The sequence below is a fragment of the Balearica regulorum genome, chromosome 26 (genome assembly GCF_011004875.1).
Source record: "Balearica regulorum gibbericeps isolate bBalReg1 chromosome 26, bBalReg1.pri, whole genome shotgun sequence".
Classification (NCBI taxonomy): Eukaryota; Metazoa; Chordata; class Aves; order Gruiformes; family Gruidae; genus Balearica; species Balearica regulorum.
The window spans coordinates 3316736-3334404 of NC_046209.1; the positions used below are offsets into that span (position 1 = coordinate 3316736).

At 48.0% G+C, this 17669-nt stretch overlaps 1 long non-coding RNA gene across 3 annotated transcripts; it reads left to right on the forward strand.

Annotated features, from left to right (window-relative positions):
* Window positions 1-508: 508 nt before the first annotated feature.
* On the forward strand, window positions 509-17594 carry LOC142605249 (uncharacterized). 3 transcript variants are annotated; one of them, XR_012838976.1, is made up of 6 exons: window positions 509-623; window positions 1537-1846; window positions 4499-4644; window positions 5087-5345; window positions 8427-8669; window positions 17521-17594. It is a non-coding gene; the product is annotated as an uncharacterized LOC142605249 (long non-coding RNA). The 3 variants fall into 3 exon arrangements; XR_012838977.1 differs by lacking the exon at window positions 17521-17594 and adding an exon at window positions 9226-9453; XR_012838975.1 differs by lacking the exon at window positions 17521-17594 and having other exon boundaries at window positions 8427-9453.
* Window positions 17595-17669: the final 75 nt, after the last annotated feature.

Here is a 17669-nt window from a genome sequence, read left to right on the forward strand (position 1 = left end):
TCTACGTCTTCTGTATCCCTGGAGAAGGTGTATTTGGGTGTATCTTTTAAACCTACGCAGCTGAAGCTGCATCTCTTACAAAAGCGTATTTCGGTTTCCTCCTTTTGCCTTTCCATTTGTGCCAGCTCCATCCTCGAGGTCCTGCCCGTTTGCCCTCCTCCAGCCTGGACAGCATGTTCATGCACAGGTCCCTGCTGTGCAGCCTCCTCAAGCCTGGCGCTTGCCTCCGGTCCCGCCCTGTGGAGTGCTTAGCTTAGGACTTGGCCATGAACGGACCTGGGTTGCCAAGGTAGGGACGAGACGCCCATATGCGATGCTTTGTCTTGCGCAAAGGACCGCAGTTGTTTCTTGCTGCTTTGCACAAGTCCAGCTCGCTTGGGCTGGCGAACAGCAGGGTGCCTTCACGCAAGCAGATGTTTTGAAACCTGTAGTGCTGATAAAACCCCCAGAGTCAGTGTCACCAACTGTCACATGCACAATAAAGTTATTTTGTGATAATTGCTGGCAGCAATGAGAAGATGGGGATCAACAGGCTGCTTATTCCTACTCTGAGGCCAGCAGAGACTTTTGCCGTGCGCCCGGAGAGTGGAACAGCGGATGGAGATTTAGTAACTCCTGGTCTGGTTGGAGAAAGATTTTTAGCTTGGTGAGAAGAAAGGGAGGAGATAATTACTTTTTTTTTTTTCTTCTTTCTTTGTAAAGGCCAGGATTAGTTGGAAAACTAAAAATAGCAGTGTTGAGTGGGGTCAGGCTACTCGGTGGTGGAGCTGAATGGACAGCCCCAACTTCCAAAAAACCTTGTCTGCTGCTGCGTCACGGTTCTCTCACTCTGGAAGATCTCTTGTGGTATTTTGTACTGTTAACAACTCTTCTTGGAAATGTATTACTGCAAATCTCCAGCATGTTCACACCTGGTATTTTGTGGCTTTCCCATTCACAGCCTCTCCTTCTGGGTTCCAGCTTCGCTGCTTGTGCATGGGAGGACATCACGCACTTTCAGGCACTCCCTCTTCAGTGTACTTGCTCCTTTCCTATTTGCTTTACTTTTGTGACTCTTCGGTTTAGGGGAAGAGCAGATGATGGAAAAAACCTTGTCACATGCTGTAGACATCTGTGCTTTGGCCAGTTTTGCAGAGCTTCTATTTCTTGAGGTTATTCTGTGGGGATTTTTCTCTGTTCCCCTTCCCTTGCTGTTCGTATTAGTTCTTCATCAGTAGTTCTCCTTCAGCTTGAACAAATTGCACCAGTTTAATAAAACTACTCATTAAACAGGTGCAATTCCCTTCTGGAAGAATGCCCTTGCTTTGGTTGGAGTGGTTTACTCGGGGAGTTTTAGCTTAAGGTAATCAGGAGCTGGTTTAAACTAAACTTTGCTATTTTAGTTTAATAGCAATTTGAGTTGAACTAGTGGAATTTCTCCTGAGAGCATGTCTTCTGCGGTGGTGGGCAGCGCTCATCTGAGGGCTCAGAGGAAGCCGGAGACAGATCAGCACGTTCCTTATGCCAGTTCTCTCTCTTGCTTGAATTTCTTCACAGGACAAGGTGAAGCCTTTCCTGCAGTAGGTTCCTTGGATAGTGCTGCAGTAGGCAAGTCGTTGTTACTTTTAGTCGGGCTTCTTTTCCCTGCCCTTGGTATAGCTAAATGTGGTCTAATAAACTTTTTACACCCTTTTTGAAATAATTAAATGATTGCAAAGTTCTGACCTGCAAATAGACCAAGTTGGAAAGAGTGCGAGTTTGCAGAAGAGTGTTTTTCAGACGTGCGATCGTACTTTGACAGATTAAAGCAAGGAGCAACGCTGTCTGCGTGGGACCTGCCAAGTGCCCGAGCTGTCCCTCTCACCAGGTGGGTGTGATAACAGTTACCGTACAGCTATTTCCACACCCTCCCAGTGTCTGACACGTCGCTGCTGCTTCCCGGGACGCTCGCCTGCATGTCTGGCTGCAGGATGCCACGTGATGAGTACCTCTTGTCGCCCTTGTTATTTCCTGTGGCATTAGTTTCGTGTTTCTTGGGTTAGAAGGACAATTCGTCCCTTTATCTCATTACAGGTTAATGAGGAGACCTTGTGAATAAGTTTAACCCCGTGAAATTTAAACACTGTCTGTTTTGGAGTACCTAATACAGGTGATAACCTGCCAGTGCTCCCTGAGCTTGCCAACAGGAATAAAGATTGAACAAATTACTTGAGATTCCAACAGAACCACTCTGAACGAGTTCCTGTGGGTTCCTGATGTCCAGCCCCACGTTCAGGTCATCTCTCTTGCTTTTCATCTCAGGAAAAACTGTACTGGCACACACACACAAAAAAAAAATTAAAAAGGCAAACCAACTTTGGCAAAATACCAAGACTCAAATGGGTTGGAGATGTTGAGCTAGAATTATTTGGCAGCTTTGATAGCAGAAGATGGTAACTACTTGGTTTACTTGCACACAAATAGAAAATTACTGGGAGTTATTTATTCTGCATTAGAGGAGCAAAACAATTAATTTTTTTTTATTCCAAGAGGGGAAACGTAAAGGTCACTGTGCAAATATTGTTTGGAATTACATGGTGACCACAGCTTAGCCACTTTTCCTGTGGAATAACTAAGAATTTGGCTGTGTTTCAGCACAGTTGACTTTGGCTTACCTCTGTACCCTAGCCTTGCCATTTCAGATGCCAGCTGCTAATATCCCCCAGCAAATGAGCTCGTAGCCAAGCTGTCTCTTGAAATGGGAGTGATACCCTCCCATGTGCCCCAGATCATGGTTTAAAAATAAATAAATGGACAGATCCACTGCTCATCTGCTTCATTTAACGGAACCATCTCTTGAAAACACAGCACATTTTCTTTGATTAGGAATGAATGGTCAGTTATCCATGATACAAGCCAAGATGCTGCTGCCGTTTAGAATAGCAGGGATTCATCTGCCTGCCTACAAAGATCAAATCTGAGTTGATTGTAGGTACAGAAGGGTCACTGGACAATTTTCTACGTGGAGAAGCAATGAGATGGGGAGAAGGGCTGTTGTGCAAGTCCCATTTCCTTGTGTCTCTGCTTAGATGCGAGGTTTATTTCATTTTTGTTATCTTAATAGCTTGGAGCCACTAGAGGATATCTAGGCTGAAGAAGTGGTGCATCTGATTAATCTGGGATTGAGATATAACATGGAATTAACACTGCAATCCAGTAGCTTTGTGTCCTACGTTGGGCGATTAGTGTGAGATTTTTGTCAGCATATAGTGAAAAATCTGTCCGACTGCAACTGTTTCTGTGAGATCCCACTGCTTAGGGATGTTTCTGTTTTACAGGAACGATTTATCGTAACATTTTTTACTACTTCAGAGCATTGACAATTGGCTGCTTATTAAATGCTATGATTTCTCGCACTTCTGTAATGTTCTCAAATCAAGGACCTAGTCCATTTTGTCCAAATTAATTTCTCTGCAGTTTTTCTCAGTAGTACGAGATGTCCTCATTTAGTTTTTTTTCTATCTGGGATTGAGATGTTCATGCTCAGACCCGAGTATCTAACACTGGGTCTTCAAATACATCCTCTGGCCCGTCCTGCGACCCTGTTTTCAGATGGCGTGGTCCCCGTGGAGCTCTGCGATGAGTAGCAGCACTCTGATTTATTACAGTGGCACCTCAAAGCTCCCTTTTTTGAAAATTATGCAGGGATTTCCCAACAACTGTGTGATAAAGCTGGGAAGGGAACCCCGACATCGAGCCTCCCGACCCCGGTTTACGCTTGTAGGTGCTTCCCTTGACTTCGGACATTGGTTTATGTTTTTAAAAGATTTATTCTGAAAGCACTAAGACCAAACTTCATGTCTAGTTATAGCACTGCTAGAATCACCGCAATATTTCACTCTTAGCAGGTGATTGACTGCAGAGAGGGGAAACAAAACACTAACCGATTTCCTCTGGCACACTGGGTTTTTCCTTCCACACTTTCCATTGCAGCCTGGGCTCTCCCGGTCCCTCCCAGTCCTACACCAGCGTATTTTTAACCTCACGCTCCTACCTCTCCCCCTCACCAATAAAAGAGAACGTCCCCTTGGGTTTCTTCTGTCAAGACCACGGCGTGACGGGGCCTTTCCAGTCCCCCGGTGCAATGTGAATACAGCCTGTCAGTGTCTTGTCACCTCTCTAATGTGCTTCTATTTACTGCCGTAATCGGCACCCCTGAAAGGCAAGGCTGAACCGCCGCTATTAAGTATAATTGTTATTGTGACAGGTCCAGTGTGGGGGAGAAAATTTGTGCCTTTCACAGCTGTCTCCCTGATAAAGAGCAGCGGTAAAATTGGGAATTAATCCCCCAGCACAAGACTGACACGGGGATGGGGGCCTCGGGGCAGGGGCTGCGCTCCCCTCGCCTTCGGCTGGGGTCTGTGGAGCTACAGCTGCTCCCCACGGCCCCCGGGCTGCCAACAAGTTGTCTTCCCTTGTCCCCTCTTCAAATCGAGAGAAGCAAAGCATTAACCGTTCTGTCGTTTGCTCCTCTCCGCAGATTTGCCTGCCTTGGATGCGTTGTGTTCCTGTTGGGGGACATCCCCATGCGCATGGAGCCCTCGGCGTTGTGCAGGGCAGGGACGGCTTCTAGGCTGAGCCTGGGACCGCTGGGGAGGTGCGTGGGACCACAGAGAACCGTCACAGGTAAGTTAATTCTCTCCTGCCCCTCGAGCTCGTGGGGGATTCCTTTCGGTCGTGTCCGATTGATGTTCCTCGCTGAAGACCAGGAGGAACCCATCTTCCTCTGGGGACCTGGACTGCGTGACCTCAGGTGATGGTACTTAAATTAAAGATGAATCGTCACAAGCTCTCGGCAGTGCTAGTGCTACCAGAGCACTAATCAGAGTTCCCTTACAACCCTCATTTCAAGCTGTTCATTGCTACATGAGGAAAGTAGCACTGAAGCGTCTCGCAATCTCAGGCATCAGATGTATTTTGGAGACAAAGTTTGAAGAAGTTCTATTTTTCTGTGGGTTTTCCTCTCCCGACTTCTGCCTGGATACAGCTGAGCACAAAAAACCCCTCAGCTGAGAAGCCTTTATAGTCGCATCAAGATCTCTAAAACAGTTTCTCCTAAAATATTCAGGCTTAGTCACCAGCGTGAAGGAACAGCGAACTTCTGCGCTTTGGGAGCTGCGTGCCGACACAAATGCGCAAAACGCCTCCAGCATCGCACCTGGGACCCGGAGCCCCTGTCAGCGCAGGGGTGAAAACGAGAACGAAATTAGCTCCTGGGAGGCTCCGCCGAGCTCCGGAGCAAGCCGGGCTGTCTGCCCCGAGAGCTGCCGTGTCCCCATGTAGTTTCCTGATGACGATGTTCATCCTGCCATTGCCTCCTGCCTTAGGTACAGCATCTCGCTCTTCTGTGCCTCAGTTCCTAAATCCGTATGGTGATGGTTATAATCCTGCCACCCTTTCCCTTCTTATGTCGGTTCTCAGTAGGGGAAGTTTCTTCTTTTGAACGGCTTTGCTTTCAATTTAACAACTCTCTGCTTTCCTGTAGAAAATTGCAGATAGGTTCTTCCAGCTGCTTTATTCCTACGCGAGGTTAATGTCTTTCCTCGGGACTTGGCTGCACTGTGTTGGGTGAGGAGGAGGAAAATGCCTGCCAGGAGCGGGCTTTCAGTACTGAGCTCCTCCGAGCTCCTGGTATTTCCCTTAGGGCTTCCTCCAGTCCATACCAAGGCGGGAAAAGATGTTAAAATCAAGGTAATGGAACCCAGCACAGTATATTTTACACTTGTTTTTTATTTCAGTGTTTTCGTGATTTATTAACTCCAAAGTAAATCAGGGAAATTTATTGCATTACATTTTTGTATTACAGTAGAATCCTGCACAACTGGGATTAGGACTGTATGGTATAGGAATAATAAACAACAGTTAAGACAGGCTTGTGCCCTGGTGGAGATGGTTTGCAGTCTCTGTTGGGGACATACCACAGCTCTGTCTAGGACACAGTGAAAACGGATGACGGTGAAAATAATGGGAACACGTGGTTTGCTGTGTATACGACAGCATACGTAATTACGAGCCTTCCGGATGTTTTATTTTAGCAATGCAGTAGACAAAGAAATAATAAAGCATCAATGAAAACTTGAGGCAGTTTGCCACTGCTAATGTGGTAGTGGTTACTCCTACAGAAGGATTTGAAGTTTACGGTTTCGGGGTAAATTGGGGGCAAGAAGAAAGAGTATTACATGGAATTTCTGCCACCCTTGGCAGCTGCCTTCTCGTAGTGACATGCACCCAGCAGTGGGGTGGAATGAGATTACGAATGGATAAACTTATTCAGGATGCTTAATTTCTTTAAAGTGATTATTTGCTTCCAAATAGTCTCTGCTGTGCTCTAAACGTACGCTGCGCTTCCAACGAGGTGGATAAGCTCAGAAGAAAACAAAATAAAACAGTGAATTTTTTTCTGGCATCGTAAACGTTTGGCAAGTCAGATGCTGTCTCAGATGTTAGGAGCCGAGGTGTAAAACCAGCTTTGGCGCAGATCCAGCATCCCCCCTAGGAAAGGCATGAGAATTACCCGTGAGAGACACATCAAATGCACAGCCAGGGCTGGATCCTGCTGCCACCAGAATTCTCCGAGAAACCATTTTAGGTGGTTTAAAAAAAAAAAATAAGTAAAAAAGTAAAATCCCTGTGAATTAAGTCAGGCTCTTTTTGAAGTCTCGGTGGGAACTGACATTGATTCTGCACCTCTCCTTGGGAAGGGGCCGGGTGGGAGGACAAGGACCCAGCCCGGAGCAGGGCAGCTCTGCGTGGCAGGAGCCGGGCGCTTCACCCCGGACTCCCCAGCCAGGGCCCGGGGGGGTCGCTGCCTCCCCCTAGAAACGAGGGAGCAGACAAAAGCCACCAAGATCTGATAATAAAATCTGTTTGGAACAGCTGTCTACTGACAAGTATAATAAACTGTATTAATGGTGTCATTATTATTCCCTAATTAAAAGCTAATAACTAAGAGTTAATTGCCTTTAAAAGATGAAGCAGTGCTGTGGCAGGGATTTATCTCTGTTTTTCTTTGCTTGCCTGGCTGTGCTGATATTTTCAGGCTAATTAATTGAATCAAATCTTACTGAAAACTAATAATCTCTCAGTGTCGATTCAACCAATTGAATTAAAAGGTGTTTGCTGTGTGCTCGGTTTAAAAAAAAATATATGTGTGCTCTTTGCAACTAGTTACCTCGGGTGATGATAGTCAGCGGGGCGTAGTGTGGCACGGAGTGCAAGAGGCTCTCGGTGACAAAATGTTTCGATGGGGCAAACTTTCCCCTGACGTTAAGAGGAAGGAACTGGAGCATCTCAGGAGCTGGAGGACTCCCGCTGCCTCCTACTCGGTTATCGCTGAATAACTGTTCTAGTGTAGATGGACACAAAGCACCTGCAGCCTTAGCAAATGGGGTTTTATCCAGAGAGAGCAAAAAACCAAAATACAGCCATTCCGAGATTTTCTCTTCAGATGTTGGTTAAGATTTTTACGGTAAGCGTGGGATGAAGCGTTGTTAGGATATGATCTTTTTTCATCTGATGGGTGAGAAGCCATTTACAAGTCTTTTAAGTCTAACAAGTGCTGGGACCATTGGCAGGCGTGGGTGTTGGTTTCTGCTGCCCCCCGTTTCCCCTCCATCGCTGCTCTCCCGTGTGGGGCTGTTTTGGGGTGCAGGTACAGCCGCAGACACGGAGCAGTGCACCACCTTCTCTCCTACCTCAAAATTCCTATCCCTGCCCCCAAAAAAGTAACATTTCAGCATCCCCCTTGCGAGCTGCTGACAGTTGTGTGATGCTAATTGAAAGGAACCAAATGTTCTCTTTGGAAGTTCACTTTATCAGTGTTAATCTTCTCTGTGGAGTAATTTTATTAAAGTTCCCCAAAGAGCAAACTGTAAATTCATTAGGGCCCAATTCGGACAGCACCCTCCCTCATTTTGGGGAAAAAAGAGATTAGAAGTCATCTGTGCTCCATGATAATTAAAAAGAAGATGCTCAAACATAATTCTTAATTAAGCAGTAATGAGATAAGAACTTGTGTAGTCTGCTTTTAGTCTGTTGGAAAGATGCAGGTTCCCATTGTAATTATGTGATTTATGATCTTCCACACAAAGATGTAATTAGGTTTTTTTCCCCCTTTTTAAAATTTAAACATTATTTAGATAAAAAAATTGCGCTGCAATTTGAATCTGCTTTTCCTGGTGGAATAGTAATTTGTTTTGATTTATCTTTAGGTTTCAACCTAAAAATTTCCTCCGTAGCTGAGAGGTGATACCCTAAAATAGAACCACCCCCTGCAAGGCTGGGAGCCCGAAGGAGCGTGTTGTTGGGTGCGATGGGATGGCAGTGGCAGATGGGGGGTGAGACATTTGAGGCCAAGAAATTGTGAAAGCATTTCTTCTTGCTTAAAAAGGTGAATTTTGTGTTTCCAGATGTCGCCTGTGGGTCACTTCCCTCTCTGATGCCGACCTGCCATACGAATAGACCCGTAGATGGTTAGTTTCTGCCTCTCTCATCCTCTGTGAAGAGCTGGAGCGAGCCCTCAGCGAGCCCTTGCAAATCACCACCGGGGATGATTTGAACACACCTGCCTCGGTGGAGTTACACAGATATTAAACCCGTGCGGACAGCTGTCCATGACATGGCATTCCGCTCTGCAGGAGAGCGTGCCGGAGGTGAGCAAGTTTCTTTGTTTAAACTCCTGTTTGCGTCTGCTTTTGCAACTCCGCTCTCTTGGACAAGCGTTGCCCCACAGCTCATCTTCTTGTCCCAAATTCACCCAGTCCCATGTCATCGCAGTACAGGCCGTGCATGACACCACGGTGGGAATTCCACCTCGCTGGCACAGGGAAAAAGGACACGGTGGTTTGAGATCAGATTGGCGAGGGTCTGTGGAAAACAGTGAGAAGAGCACGAGGTCTCACCTGTGAATAAATGTCTGTGGGAGATGAACATGATTTCTTGATCTTGCTGTTTCACAAGAGTAATGCTAAATTGGCCCTAGCAAAAAAAAAAAAAAAATTAAAAAAATCTCCAGACCCTCTGCTTTGCAGGGCTTTTGCAGAGATTTAGCTTGAAAGGACAAGGATTGGGACAGAGGTGTTCATCATGGAACAGAGAGAGTGGGATTGGGTCCGTGGCCTGTCACTGCTACGAGACCGTTTCAAAGAAGGAATTTTTCATGTGTTCCATCATCCTTGGCACAGATGGTTTCCATCGCGCCCTTTCCAGCTGAACCTGGCTGACCAGACCGTGCTGACACGAAGATCCCCCCTTCCCTCCTCCCGGCACCTTATTTGCTGCCGTGCCACCACCGTGGGATTTCTTCAGTCGCTTCTGGCACTTCCTTAGCTTGGCTACAAATATTGTTTGCAGTCACAGCCTGGTCACCTCTGAGTCCTGCTCTTCAGGGGAACTGGGACAGAAGAGATGTCCCTCCTTTCCTCCTAAACAGCAGAACATCCCACCTGCCAGACAAAGAGTTTTGTAAGTGGTGTTAAAGGATCTGGGAGCCTGAGCAGTGTCTTCTGACTATAACAGCCTCCAAAGCTGAGAACATGAGGGTCAACAACCAGTTTTCTCTTAATTTTGGAAGTGCAGTTTTCTGGGAATTGTTTTCCTAAACATTTTTAAGATCCTTTCTTTTGCATGATGCCTGTAGCAGACTTTCTCTTTGCTTCTCTTTCAGATAACGAAGCAGAGAACAACATGAATTCTTTTGTTGTGGCCAGGAAGGGGCCGTTAGTGCTGCCCAGCTGCTTTGCTGCCCTAATCACACACCTGAAGCCACTTTCCAGCCCTGCTTTGCTCCAGCTCTGCTCCACCCTGCACTTGCTGGTGCAGGGGCGGCCAGGCAGGTCTGCGGGCAGCGGCTCAGCGTCACCGAGAGGCTTTGCTTTCCCCGGGGATGGAGAGTAGTCGTGCTGGTACGGGTGAAGGTCAGTTGTGCTTCTGTTGCAAGATGTGGTGGATCTGCAGCTACAGGTACTGGTGGTTTCTTACCAATAGTCCTCCCAACTTGTTCCCCTTTGTTACTCTCTTGTCCTTCCTCCATCTTCTCCCAAGATGTTTTCGCCTTCCCGTTGTTTGTCCCACTGGCACGGGGGGGGGGGGGGGGCTGGAGATCAAAATGTCTGTGTCTTGCCCCCCCAAATCAATGTTGTTTGCTGGTACAAAGTGCCTGGCACCAGCTGCCCCAGGAGGCTGTGAGGGGTTTTGGTGGGGGTTTCAAAAAGCTCATGTAGATCCTGCTCTGTCCCGGAGGTGGTGGTGACCACGTGGCATCCAGGGAGACCCCCCAGGGCAAACTCAAGTCAAATGGAGCTGCCAGGAGACGGAGAAGCATGGCCCCACTCATCCAGCCTGCTTCTTGGGGCTCACTGAAAGCTGGCAGCACTTCTCGGAAGCTTCAGCATCTCTTTAACCTCTAAAAATATTTCGTGGGTAATATCTGCAGGGCCCATGGTATTTTTTTTAATAATTTCCTTTTTTTTTTTTTTTTTGTCATTTGCATTATATTTCTGGCTGTGTGATTCAGTGAGGTGCCGTATGCTTCGACTGTCATCTCCAGGCCAGTCTGTAGGAAGGATTTGCACCTCACCCCCAAGGCAAATGCTCCGCGAGCTTCATCTCATTGTAGTGTTTTGGAGGAAGTGAAGATGGATGCATATTACACTGAAATTTCACTGTCTCTTCCTCCCCCACATTTTAGGAGAATATGTATAAATCTCTGCTGTGTCCTCTTTTGTCTGTTAAATGTAGCAGTATGGAAAATGTTATTTCAGTTTTATCTATTTTAAAATGATCATATGGATTAACAAACCAAGGAGAAGGTCTCTGCTGCTGTTTAACTTGGTGTCACTGCGTCCTTTTGGAAGACTTGAGGCTGCAGGTCACTGGAAGAGCTTCGTATTTCTGCTGTATTGTATTTCTGACAGTAACGCTGGAGGCACCAGTGCTGACCTGTTTGGAACAACAGCTTGGTGGGGTTTGGAACATAGTGGAGATGCCTTCAAAAAATCTGGCCTTGTTGAGATGTCTTGATATGATTGTGCCATGATGAGTTGTGTTGGAAGCTATGGTTAGGTTTTATTAAGAAAACTCCCTTTGGTGTCTGGCAGAAATGAGTTAGGTTGCTGTAAGGGACTGAATTACAAAAAGGAACATCAAATACCGATTTCCACTGGATTGCATTGTCCGTTCCTTGTTGTTGTCTGGCTTTGGCCAAGGAAAGTGAAGGAAGTTGCTCTGGTCTAGTCCTGGTGTTGCCGTGATGGTGAGGAACAGCAAAACCCAACCCAGCGCATTTCAGATGGGTTAAACAAACTGCACAGTAAAGGTCTTGCAACTCCCCTTTCCCCACCCCTGCCTTTGAAGTGGGACATCTGCTTATTTTAATGGTGAGTCCTGGAAATGCAGAGCCTGGGCTGTGCAACTGGGAGCCGTCCGTGTTGATCCCGGTGCAGCTGCCTCCTCCAGGCATCTCCCCCACCCCACCTTCCTTCTCCCGAGGCGTAACCCAATGGTAGACACCTCCCGAGCCTTAAATAGGGCCCTAAAATATTAAAATGTGTGTGTGTATATATATAAAATGAGTCTGGTTCATTCTTTGTCCACAGAAATAGCAGTGTGCCATCCCCATCCGTGCCGTGGGGCCGTTGGTTATTCCGCTTGGCTCTCCCAGCTGGAAGGAGATGGGAGGAAGGGCCGATGGAAGTGGAACCTAAATTAGGAATGTTTAGCAATTTCCTGAACAACACCTTACATGCAGCTCAGGCAGAATGTTATGTATTTAAAGAAAAGATATTTTTTTTAATCATTTGGACACAATTTTTTTTAGAGGGGTTTATTATCCTCAGTAAGCCTGGGATAAAACCCTTGTGTAACCTATTAATCTAGGATTGCCATCTGCATGTATGTGTGTGCTTGTACGTATGCATCGCCGTATACGTACACAGACGGATGGAGCCCCAAACTCTTAATCAGGAATCTCTCTTTAATGACTGGAAGGGAATTGTGAGTGTCAGTCTTTTGAGAGATAAAGGCGTGATGAGATAGCAGCAGCAGCGTTTGATCTCTGTACAAATTGCAAAGGGATCTAGAGTTATCGCTCTAGCGTATAGATGGATGGACAGATAGGTAGACAACTGAAAAATAGGTAGATTAAAGATGGACTGGGATGAATACGTGAAATGGCTGGAGAGAACGCACTGTTAATAAATAGAAATGTAGCGCTGCTGTTCAGGCTTCAGCTGTCTTCCCAGGTTTGAAACAATCTGGTAATTTGATTTTATTGTGAATAGTTAATACAGGTGCAAGAGGCAGGCACAGCTCTACGCACGGGTGAAGTTTAAAGCAGTCTCCTTGTTTTAACTACTTGTGGGGGCATGGCTATGCCCTGGTTAGTCGCCAGGATGGTGTTTTCTTCAACTTCTTTGTAATTCTGTGTTCTTTATCTGCTGTATCCTAAATGTGACTTTAAAATATGTACCCCCCTCCACTCCAGAGATGTTTCCAACCCCAGTAAAAGCAGAGGGGCTGAGCCTTACCCTCCTCCCTGGCCTTCCGCAGGCGCTGATGGGGGCTGAAGCCGTCTCCTTTCCACCACCATGTTTAACACCTCCTGCGTCATCTCTCACAAGAAATTACAGGTCAAGCGAAAGCAGCACTTGGGATTCAAACTTAGATTCGTCTTTTGGATCTCCACGGCCGGCAGAGCTGAGTCCCAATCCTGCTGTTAGCCGAGAGGTCAGCGTGTGCAGAGTGAGCCAAATGTTATCAGCTCCGCTTGTATGTGGATGGATTGGGGACGTGCGGCGGATCCAGCCAGCACAGCACCACCCATGCCCGTCAGCCCAAGAGGGGAACGACCAGGGCGTCTCACGTCCGCACAGTTGGGGGGGCAAACCAGGCTGAGGGACCGTCCTTGGGGTTCGGGGAGTCAAAGGTGTTGGGGTGACGCTCTTGGCGTGCCAATGTAAGGAACGGTGTTTGGCCTTGCAGAACAGCTGCCACACGGATCTGGGATGGCTCCGAGAGTTGGTGTTGGACGAGCTGAGGGGGGTGCCAAGGGCAGGAGGGATGTGAGTTGGTGGCAAGGAAGTGGTCGCCAGGGGTGAGCTTTTCCCTCGGACCCTGCAGAAGGGACAGAAGCTCGGGTATGAGGAGGGCAAGCTGTGATGGTTCTTGGGCTGCAACTTCCGTCATGCTCCAACATGGGATTTGTTCCTGGAAGGGGAGAGAGGGTTTCTGTGCAGCCATGGGCGCAGGGAAGGGGCAGTGGCATGTCTGTTCAGGGATGTGTTGTGACGCTGCCATAAAAGTGATTGAACTTGTTCTGGTTTCCTCCTTAGGAAACTTGGGAGCAGTCTCCCTGTATCCCTTTCCCAGTGGATGCACTTGTTGAGATAGTAAGACAATTTTCTCAGCGCCTACGAGGGTATTTACTTTTTCCATTTCAGTTCTACATCTGTTCAGTTACCGACTTGGAATTTGCAACTATCTTATTTAGGAGAAGGAATTGATTTCTCATTCTGTTACTGCTTCTCTTGGTATAATTAAAGCATATTGCAACATGAAGAATTTCTCCTGGCCTGGGAACTGGTTTGCCACTTGGGTAATTCTGTAAACCAAGAAAGGCTTTTCCTTTTCCTCTGGAATGTAAATTACAGTTACATCGACTTTAAAGTCTTTGTTCTGCTGCAGGGGACTGAAGGGGCTCTTGGTTTAGCTTTGTGCAGAGGCATAGGGGATTTTGCAAATCAACCCCTTAGTGACTTGGCATCCAGGCCGGTGCAAATTAAGTCTGATGCACGAGCTGGTTTTGCCCAGCGTGGTGTAAATGAGAACTGGGCCGAGCTGCTCCCTCCCAGCCCCTGAGAAGGGCTCGGTGCTGCTGCTGTGAGCTGACCCGCCAGCCCATCACTGCGGGGAGCCGCAGCTTCCTGCGGCAGCACCAGGTTGGCCGTGGGGGTCCGGGTGCCTGCTCTGCCCTCGCGGCCCCGGCGGGACGTCCCACGGCAGACGGAGGGACGGACACGGGGGGTCTCCACTGCCTGGGGGTGAGGCGGTCAGGCTGGACCGGGCAGGGTGGGGTTGTCCTGGTTGTGCCAGGACGTGGGCTGGGGTCTGCGGGTGGCCCTGGAGAGGGGCTCGGTGGCCTTCCAGCAGCTGCGCTCAAGCAGGGAAAGAGTAATTCAGAAATGACTTTGGACGTAGTGTACGTAGAGTCATGTTGGGGTGGAGGGGTGGCTTAAAGACACATTTATTAAACTGTGAAAAGAATCGGTTCAAGATTTACATATAAATGATGTCAGCCATGCCCTGAAATCCACCCGCAGGGCTGTGCAGGGGTGGGCGCTGGCTGCAAGGTTACAGCGAGGGGCTGGGGGGCTGAGCACCATCTAGGGCAAGGTGGGGGTCACCCGGGGTCCCTGGTGATGGGACCAGCGTTGGCTGGGGCCGGGGTCAGCTCTGAATCCTGCCGGGGCTGCTCCTGCCTGAATCTGCTGCTGTGGGATGCTGCTCCTGGGAGCAAACTCTGAAATATCCCTGGACACGCTCTGTAAGGAAAACGTCTGCTGTGGCCTGTTCTGGAGGGATAGGCTAGGCTCCGCTCTCTGTGGTGCTCTCGCCTTAAATATCAGAGGGCTCTGTCCCTTGTAAAACCACTGTCTGTGCTTTAACCCTGATCCTCCGTAAGGAATCGTATCAGTGCAGCTCTAGAGCCCTGGTGACAGTGCTGTTCTGTAAAAATATGACCTGCAATGATTGACTCCTTCCACCGTGTGCTAGCATTGCTAATAAACTTGCTGTCGAAGCTGTCTGTTTGGAGCCCATATTAAAGAAAGAGTGAGACAGAGAGATTAAAAAAAGACCCTTGGATCAATAAGAAACAAGAGCCTTCCCTGCTGCCCTGCTGAAAATGGGCATTAATGGACCATCACTTAGTGTTTAATTAAAATAAAAGGGAAGTCAGCAGTGTGCCAGGTTTCAGGCGGGTGCTGTCTGGCAGAGCAAGCCCTGAAAGACTGAGCTTGTAGCAAGAACTCCAATTTCATTTGCTCTTTGCAGCGAGGACCGGCGCCGTGGCTCAGCCAGGGTGTACCAGGCGCATCCTGGAGCTCGGAATCATTTATGCTTAATCACACCACTAGCGCATCGATCTATCGCATTCAGAAACCGCAAGTTAGAATGTAATTTCAGCAGCTTATGAGCACCAGTAAAGGGCTGTGTCAGTGGGAATATTACGTGCAGATTTTTTTGAGTGTCTTCGTGGTGACTCGGCTGAGGATGTCCTGGTCTAAAACAGGGATGGAGAGCATGAAACCTGCTGGTTATCTTGTGTGATAAAGTGAATCTGTGAAAAGCTTTGCAGTATGAATTACACTGACTGAAGTCAAAGTAGCAAGTGTTCCAGCTAGGAGGTTTTTGTGGAGCTGAGATCAGGTCTCTGCAGGTCCTCTGCTATTCCTCTTTGGCCTTAGGAGCTTGGACGTAGTATCTGCTCTTTGCTTGCAGTGCTTTTGGCTTTTCTGCCGTTAAGTATCGAAAAGCGCAAGGACCGGCACAGTTTGGCTCTGATGGTCCGAGTCAGCCCCTGCCTGGCCCTGAGCGATGTGAGGGGTTTTTCCCCAGCCCACCGAGCATTTTGTTTTGGTTAGCTGTGGTACATCCAACCCAGAATGCCCGCCGGTTCCGGCTGCAGGGAACTGCAGAGGTATTTATTGGTGATGGGTGTCTCAGCTCCCTTCCTTGACAGTGGGATTTCTCTGAGTGGCCAAATGGGGATGCCTTAGCCGTTTTATTTTTTTTTTCTGCGCCAGAATCATTCTCCAGTGTGTCCATGGGCTCAGGATGGAGGGCTCTGCTGCCTCTTTCCTCCCGCGTGCTCGTCCTGATCTCACGGGGTGAGGTGCAGCAGGGAGCTGAGTTTGTTACATCTAATACAGACTGCTTAAATTTCTTGTAATCTGTTCTAAGTTTTGCATGGAGTGACTAAATGGAAATCAGAAGGCAAAGATGATAATGGGATTTTTTCCTAGCAATGATGTTTGTGTTTCTTGATGTGCCAAGAGGAGCTGTTGTAGGACCATCACCACTGCAGTAGTGTCACAGTGGACTCGGTATCATTCCAAGTCTTTGCAGCTTTTCTAAGCCTAACTCTTGTGCTGAGAGTTCATCTGCATTTGCTCCTCTAACTGGCTTTCTACTGCATTAGTTGGGATTGTTGTGTTTTGGTGGTTGTTTTTTTTTTTTAATTTTAAAGATTTACCTGGTTCCCAGCTGTTGTTCCAATTCTCTTTGTCACTCACCTTCCTGTACTCTGGGTGGTCTTTATTTCTGTTCTGTAAGGTTGTTTTTTTCATCTCAACAGGGGGATGGTCACGCCAGTTCAAAAAAGGATAGTGCAAAAATAAGAGACTGGAGAGCGGTGACGAGAGCGATTAGCGTCACAAGAGACACAAGCATCCTATGGCAGAGAGTGCAGGAGAGCAGGGAGGCAGAGGATGGAGCCAGGGAGGCTGATGAACAGAGCTGGGAAGATAAAAATCAGTTTTTCCTTTCTATTCTTCAATGATAAAATAAAGTGTGCAGCAGAAATCAGCATAGTGATTGATGGAAGGTTGATGAACAATGCCTGTCCTGTGTTGTACTCCTGATCTGTAGAGTTCAGTGCTGCAAATTATCTTTATGAATCCAGGAGATTATGAAGAGTCAAAAATCATTACTATTCATGTAACTGCCTGACGGTACTCATGTACATGAGACCTGATTATAAACCAGGTGATTTCCCCCTGCCCCCTTTTAGTCCTGTGCCATCAGGGCTGTTGCTGTTTGGCTCCCCACCTGCTCCATCTATTGCATGGAGTAACATTTTGCAGGTGATGTGAATCCCTGGGTTCATGGCTCACCTGCTCTTTGATCATGGTTCTGGGCTAACTTGCTGTTTGTTTTTTTTTTAAAGCTTAAGCCAAAATGCTCATGGTTGGTGTCATTTGGGGGGGGGGGGGGGGGTGGTGGTTTGGGCTGGTACAGCCCATCTGTAAAGGGGAGGGGGAAAAAAAAAAATAGCTGACACAGACTATTCCCATTGTCCTGCTGCTTCCAAACCCTGTGTCCTGGCCAGCCTCTCCCCTCCTGCCTCTTTTCTGTCGTCGCATGGCTGCCGGGGGGGGGGGGGGGGGGGGGTCAGTCCGGACTGAGCCTGCACTGTGAGCACAGACCTACTAAAGACTAAGGTTTAGCTTATTAGCTGTAACTCTGGCTCAGCTGGACAAAGCTTTGTAAGTGGCTCAGGTTGGCACTGAGATGTTTTCTGCTTTCAGCAGGTTATGGCAGCACAGGCTTTGCCAGGCACGGAGGAGCTGTGAGCTGCTTTCTCCTCTCGGACAGTTCCCCTCAGTGCAGATGTGGGGACTGCTGTGGCCACGAGCTTCACATGGGACCTTTGGCTTTTGCTGCCTTCTGCTTTGGGTAAGTCTGTTTTTTCACTGAGCTTTATTTTTTTCCCCTCCTTGCCTGCAGGCTTGGAGCCGTCGGCCAGTGCCAGGCACCTGAACAGTTCTGGGAACCTCTCCCCATCTGGACGCCAGACTGAGCCAGCAAGGGGCCGGGTTCTGCTCCTCTCAAAGCCACTGTCCCCCGTAAGGGAAATGCAGACAAGGCAGCAGACA